The following is a 7,594-nucleotide window of genomic DNA, read 5'->3' as shown; positions in this document are numbered from 1 at the left end:
TTCAGTTTGCCCATGTGCAAAGTGAAGATACTTCACTGGTTTGCATTATGATAATTAAATAAGAAAATATATGAAAAGCATCTAATATATGTCTGGCTCTCCAGGGATAGGAGTTTGTTCTCCCCCATCTGGCTCATCATGGACCTGGTGCCCTAATGTTACTCTCTGGCTGTCCAAGGCCAAGGTGTGTGCCCCACACAAACCTAACCTTCTTTTCCTAGACCCTATTAAAATTCCCATCCCTTAGAATAACTGATCTAGGGCCGCCTGGGTGGCTCCATCAGTTAAGCGTCTAACTCTCAAATTTCGGCTCTGGTCATCATCTCTGAGTCCTGGGATCAAGCCCCACATGAGGCTCCCTGCTGAGCAGGGAGTCTGCTTGTCTCCCTCCCCCTGCTCGTGCACACTCTCTCTCAATAAATACATCTTAAAAAAATAAATAAATAAATAAAAACCAAAAAAAAAAAAGAACTGATCTCCACCAAAAGGAAAGCAATTCTGATGAAATGAATTCAAGTAAAATGTAGATGATATTAATCCTATATTAATTCTGCAGGGGAGGGGCAGGATTTCTACATTAAAAAGAAGAGCTAGAGGGGTGCCTGGCTGGCTCAGTGCATATGCAACTCTTGATCTCAGGGTTGTGAGTTTGAGCTCCACACTGGGTATAGAAATTACTTAATAAAAACCTTTAAAAATTTTTTAAATTAGGGGTGCTTGGGTGGCTCAGTTGGTTAAGCGACTGCCTTCAGCTCGGGTCATGATCCTGGAGTCCCGCATCGGGCTCCCTGCTCGGCAGGGGTCTGCTTCTCCCTCTGACTCTCCCCCATCTCATGCTCTCTCTCAAATAAATGAATAAAATCTTTAAAAAAAATAATAAAATAAAATAAAATTAGGGGTGCCTGGGTGGCTCAGACTCTTGATTTCGGCTCAGGTCATGATCTCAGGGTGGTGATATGGAGCCCCACGCTGGGCTCTGTGCTCAATGTAGAATCTACTTGACATTTTCTCTCTCCCTCTCTCTCTGCCTCTCCCCTCACTCGCTCTCTCTCTCTAAATAAATAAAATCTTGGGACACCTGGGTGGCTCAGTCGTTAGGCATCTGCCTTCGGCTCAGGTCATGATCCCAGGGTCCTGGGATCGAGCCCCGCATCGGGCTCCCTGCTCAGCGGGAAGCCTGCTTCCCCCTCTCCCACTCCCCCTGCTTGTGTTCCTGCTCTTGCTATATCTCTGTCAAATAAATAAATAAAATATTTTTAATAAATAAATAAATTCTTTTAAAAATTTTTAAAAAGAACTAGAAATTAAAATGAAAGAAATGACATCTAATGATGAGGCTCCCCTAGATCACAGGAGACCAATGTCAGCCTCTCTCTCTACAGGCATGGCCCACATCACTCTCTGTGCTGAAGATGAACCATCAGAGCTATAGGACAGCATCTCAGATTGCCAAATATCACACCTCAAATCAACAGGTCCAGAAAAGAACTTGGGAGCCTTGGCTACCGCTTCTGCTCTGGCCAGCACACACCCCTTCCTTAGCCAAGAAGTTATAGTGGTGCTTTTTTCCTGGGAGGTTTCCAACACTATTTTAAGCTCTTTGAAATGAAACAGCAACAGATTTGATTACGGTCACAGCTTTGGAATAGCCTGTACAAGGCCTGGGCTCTACACTTCCAGAATACCTTGCTTCTCTGAATGGTTTCAACAAAGCCAGATTAATACAGATGGTAGAGTGGGACTACGTCTTGACTTCTCAGTGACCCAGGAAGAACGACCAAAGGAACATTTCTGGGCTGGACATATAGGATCACAAGAGCAGATTATTACAACTAAATATGGCCCAAGTGTAATCACTTGGCACAATGTGCTATGCTGACTATAAATCACAATTCAGCATGGAAGTTCTCTGAGGTACTCTTTAGTAGTGTGCATGTTCTACTTGACTTTCTTGGCAAACCCCCAGGGAGCCTGGGGCATTTAGCCTTGGCTGGGGTCTCAGGAGCCAGACACCCCTATGAGGTGAAAAGAACTGGCTGGCAACTTTAGCAGATGAAATAAAGAGGAAATGAAGGTGAAGTCCGAGGCGAGGAAAGCACTGGTCCAGGCAGGATTATCCAAAAGCATGTGCTTAGAGAACTAGCAAAGCAGAGACAGTAACAGCAAATGTTTTAAATTCTATTTATCTAATTAGTCACCATGGTAAAAAACAGAATTTTGCTGGATTTTCCTTATACTTCACTGGATTTCCTTATACTGATTTTGTGTTTGTTTTTGAAATACATACTAAGGGCTGAAAATATGAGGGACATCATAATCTTTCTATTGCTTAGGCCTCTGAAGTTCTTCATCTGGTTCTTGGCTTTATCAAGAAGCAAGAAAAACCAGGATTCCAAAGCTTCAAGGTCAATATTCAATTCTTCATTCAATAAACATTTCTTCAGGGGCTAGAGAAGTGTCAGGTCTTTGCTCAGTCCTGGGATACAGCAGCAAACAAAACAAATATGGTTCCTTAATTCCTGGAGCTCAGTCTAGTGAGAGTTGTTAAGAATAAGAGCAGGAGGGGTGCCTGGGTGGTTCACTCGTTAAGAGTCTGCCTTCGGCTCAGGTCATGATCCCAGCGTCCTGGGATCGAGCCCCCCATCGGGCTCCCTGCTCAGTGGGAAGCCTGCTTCTCCTCTCCCACTACCCCCTGCTTGTGTTCCCTCTCTCGCTGTGTCTCTCTTTGTCAAATAAAATCTTTATAAAAATAAAGAATAAGAGCAGGATTGGGGTGCCTGGGTAGCTTAGTGGGTTGAGCGTCTGACTCTTGGTTTCAGCTCAGGTCACGATCTCAGGGTCGTGGGATTGAGCCCCACCTGAGGCTCCGCGTTCAGCGCAGTCTGCTTGTCCCTCTCCCTCTTCTCCTCCCCCTGCTCACATTTTCTCTCACTTGTCCTTCTCCCTCGTCTCTTCCCCCTGCTTGTGCTTTCTCTCGCGCTCTTTCTCAAAAATAAGTAAAAAAAAGAGTAAGAGCAAGATCCAAAGCAAAAGGTTCATATTGGAAAGCAGGCAAGATTCTGCAGCCAGCAATGGGATGCGAAGGGAGGAGATCCCTTCTGGGATGCCAGCAAAAGAGGCCATGGGCAAACAAGAAGCTGTTTAGGGGGGCGGGCTGGGTCAGATAACATCCTTATCCCCCCACTCACTTTGGCAGAGAAGAGAGCCACTGTGGTGTGTTGGGTTTCTCAAGAACAGGTGACCAGGGCCCTCAGAGTCACTGCAGTCATGATGCTGCTCCTTCTCTGCTCACAGCCATGAACTGTGATATGTGCGACGTGAGCTGTGTGTGACATCCTGAAGCTCCAAAAACAACCACGACTTGAGTTGTCTACTGACAGAAATTCTAGGAAGTATAGCAGGCCAGAAATGGGAAGCATAAAAATAATTGCCAGAAGCAGCTGAGTGACCCTCCCCACAACTGTCACCCACATTTCTCTGACACTGCATGGAAATGAAAAAAGCCTGATTTCACCTGGAAGAGTGGGGTCATGAAGCAACCTGCTGAAATGATCAGGTTACAGCCAGAAGCCTCTGAGAGGAGTTTCTGCTTTAGGGCGTGAAATGGGCAAGAAGGGGAAAGTCTGTGGCCTGCTGTGTTAGGGAAGGAGCCATTCCAGCAGCTCAGTCCCAGCACTACCAGAAGGTGTGACAGCCATGGTGAAGGTGCCGAGCTGACAACAGCAACATCAAGAACTTCAGAGTAAGTGCCCAGCCAGCAGAGCAGTGGCCTAGACAGATCTCAAAGCACCTGATCTCTCTGGGCCTGTTTCCTTATCTGAAAATGGAGATAATAGAAGAGCAGTGTTGGTTTCCCAGGGCTGCTACAACAAACACTGCCAAGTGGGTGGCTGCAAACAAAAGACATTTATTCTCTCACAGTTCTGCAGGCCAGAAGCCCAAAATCAAGGTTGCAGCAGGGCCATGCTCCCTGTGAAGGCTCCAGGGAAGAATCTTGCTTTGCCTCTTCCAGCTTCTGGCGGTTGCCAGTAATTCTTGACATTCCTTGGTTTGTGGCAGCACAACTCCAATCTCTGCTTCCATCTTCACACGGATGTTTTCCTCTATGTATCTCCCTCTTCATATAAGAACACCAGTCACTGGATTAGGGCCCATCCTAATCCACTATGACTTCATCTTAACTTGATTACATCTACAAGGATCCTATTTCCAAGTAAGATCACATTCATAGGTTCTGGGTGGACATGAAATTTGGGGAGGACACTATTCAACCTAGTACAGAGCACCAATCTCATAAAAACCTTATATATGTAAGGTGCTTGGAACAGTTGCTGGCACACAGCATATGCCATGTTAAGAGTCAGCTACCCTTCCTTGACGTCTTTGGCAAATGATAGCTGCCATGGGATATATGAACGCTCTGTCATATAGGAATCGCTCTCCCTCCATCTTGAGTCTGAGGGAAGAAACTAGATGGGACAAGAGTTCCAAAAAGAGCTGATGAGGGCACAGGTAGAACACAATGTGTTCATTACCATTCAATACCCCCTCATCAATACCCTACCAATACTCTCAGGCTGGAGTGAGGAAATATCCACTATAATCACTTCATTTGTTTAAGAACACAAAACTTGGGGCGCCTGGGTGGCTCAGTCAGTTAAGCGTCTGCCTTCGGCTCAGGTCATGATCCCAAGGTCCTGGGATTGAGCCCCGCATCGGGCTCCCTGCTCGGTGGGAAGCCTGCTTCTCTCTCTCCCACTCCCCCTGCTTGTGTTCCCTCTCTCGCTGTGTCTCTCTCTGTCAAAAAAATAAAATCTTTAAAAAAAAAAAAAAGAACACAAAACTTGGGGCGCCTGTGTGGCTCAGTCGGTTAAGCGTCTGCCTTTGGCTCAGGTCATGGTCCCAGGGTCCTGGGATTGAGCCCCACATCGGGCTCCCTGCTCCACAGGAAGCCTGCTTCTCCCTCTCCCACTCCCTCTCCTTGTGTTTCCTCTCCCGCTGAGTCTCTGTCAAATAAATCTTTAAAAAAAAAAAAAAAAAAAAAGAACACAGAACTTATCATTCCAAACTAACAATGGCCCCTTCAAAGCAGTCCTCAAACTAAGATCCATTTAGAAGAAGCCTCCAGAGAAGAGCCAGCAGAGAAGCTACCCTAGTGAATGCAGCAGTTTCACTGCTTAGTCAAACCGTGAGTTCTGATCCCATAGCTTAGCAACTGAATGACTGAGTCCAAACATGAAATTCATTCTCTGAAATGGAGATCTCCTATCTCTAGGATATCTTACTTTCAGATTAGGGGAGGGGAGAAAAGATTAAAGGCTCCTGGTCTTCTTTAATAAATAGGTCTGGGACAGTACACAACTGGAAAGAAATAGAGCCAGATCTCATCTGCTATCTTCATATCAAAATAAATTCCAGAAGGATCAAAGATTTAAAGATTAAATTTAAAGATTTAAAAGCACGCGTGCGCGTGCACACACACACCAAGTACTCAAAGAGAATGAATAACTATTTTTTATATTTTTGAGGTAGGGAGATATGCCTGTTCTAAATACTGGCCTAGATCCTTTTGTAGTTCATAAGCATGATGATTGGGTGTTCACGCCGTTGTGTGACATGTGCCTCCCGCAAACCTTGTTACGACCTGGGCACATTACCCGTCTGATGTGAAAAAAAAAATAAAAAAAATAAAAATAAAAATAAAAAATAAATAAATACTGGCCTAGCAGCAAGAAAAACCATAAGAAAAAAGATTGTTTTGACTACCTAAAAATGTAAACCTTCCCAAGAAAAAAAAATTGCATAAACACAGTCAAAAGACAAATGACAAACTAGGAACTATTCTGCTATATTACAGTCAACACTTTACCTCTTACAAGTTATTAAGAAAATATTACTGGGAAAATATGCAAAAGACATGGGCGCCTGGGTGGCTCAGTTGGTTAAGCGACTGCCTTCGGCTCAGGTCAGGATCCCGGAGTCCTGGGATCGAGTCCCGCATCGGGCTCCCAGCTCGTCGGGGAGCCTGCTTCTCCCTCTGACCCTATCCCCTCTCATGCTGTTTCTCTCTCTCTCTCTCTCTCTCAAATAAATAAATAAATAAATAAATAAATAAATAAATAAAATCTTAAAAAAAATATATGCAAAAGACATGAATAAGTGGGGCGCCTGGGTAGCTCAGGTGGTTAAGCGTCTGCCTTCGGCTCAGGTCATGATCATGGGGTCCCAGGATCAAGCCCTGCATCAGGCTCCCTGCACCGCTAGAAGCCTGCTTCTCCCTCTCCCACTCCCCCTGCTTGTGTTCCCTCTCTCGCTGTCTCTTTCTGTCAAAAAGTAAATAAAATCTTAAAAAAAAAAAAAAGACATGAATAAGTAACTCAAAAAATATACCAAAACACATTTGAAAAGATGTTCAATCTTTAATATACAAAAAACATCATTAAGTCATACTTATTGAGTGACATGTCTCCATTACTATTTGAAGCATTTTACTTAGATTAATTGACTTATTCTTCCTGAAACAGGTGCTATCATCATGCTCACCTTATCAAAGATGAAACTGAGAAAGAGAGAAATTAAATAACTTACCCAAGGTCACACAGTAAGTGGCTGAGTCAGAATTCAGGCCCCCGCAGGCTGGCTCCAGAGTCACATACCGTATCACATCACATCTATCAGAGTCACATTCTCAACTACCATATTATAGTGACAAGACCACTTTTCACCTGTCAGATGGGAAAGATGAAAAACATACAACCCAGTATTACTGACAATTTAGGCACTCTCATGTGCTATTGGTAGAAGTTAACATTCTTAAAGGTAGTTGGTTCCATGAATCAACATTTTTTTTTTTTTAAAGATTTTATGTATTTATTTGACAGAGAGACATAGTGAGAGCAGGAACAAGCAGGGGGAGTGGGAGAGGGAGAAGCAGGCTTCCCGCGGAGCAGGGAGCCCAATGCGGGACTCGATCCCAGGACCCTGGGATCATGACCTGAGCCAAAGGCAGACGCTTAACAACTGAGCCACCCAGGCGTCCATGAATCAACATTTTAAATGTGGGGGCACCTGGGTGGCTCAGTTGTTACGCATCTGCCTTCGGCTCAGGTTGTGATCCCGGGGTCCTGGGATCGAGCCCTGCCTCGGGCTCCCTGCTCAGTGGAAAGCCTGCTTCTCCCTCTGCCACTCCCCCTGCTTGTGTTCCCTCTCTTGCTGTGTCTCTGTCAAATAAATAAATAAAATCTTAAAAAAAAAATTTTTTTAGATATGCGTATCCTTTAACTGATCCATTCTATTTCTTAGAATTTATCCTAAGGAGATAAGTAGACAAGTGTACAAAGATTATATACAGGGTGCTTATCACAGAATGTACATAATAACAAAAATACTGCAAATAGGGGCACCTGGCTGGCTCAGTCAATAGAGTGTGCAACTCTTGATCTCAGGGTCCTGAGTCTGAGCCCCACACTGGGTTGCAGAGATCACTTAAAAAAAAAATACTGCAAATAAAAAGTCCAACAAATACACCAAAAGTCCAACAAGTTCATTCATTCAACAAATATTTACTGAATACCAACCATGAACTGTCCTACGT

The 7,594-nt window shown here is 44.4% G+C and overlaps 1 non-coding gene across 1 annotated transcript; it reads left to right on the top strand.

Moving 5' to 3' along the window:
• The first annotated feature begins 5,563 nt into the window (after window positions 1-5,563).
• Window positions 5,564-5,667, top strand: LOC118008346. Its single transcript, XR_004678663.1, has one exon. It is a non-coding gene; the product is annotated as a small nucleolar RNA U13 (small nucleolar RNA).
• Window positions 5,668-7,594: the final 1,927 nt, after the last annotated feature.

The sequence above is a fragment of the Mirounga leonina genome, unplaced genomic scaffold (genome assembly GCF_011800145.1).
Source record: "Mirounga leonina isolate KUSES-001 unplaced genomic scaffold, KU_Mleo_1.0 Mir_125, whole genome shotgun sequence".
NCBI lineage: Eukaryota > Metazoa > Chordata > Mammalia > Carnivora > Phocidae > Mirounga > Mirounga leonina.
Note: the sequence above shows the minus strand (reverse complement) of the source record. Positions and strands in the feature narration are given on the sequence as shown.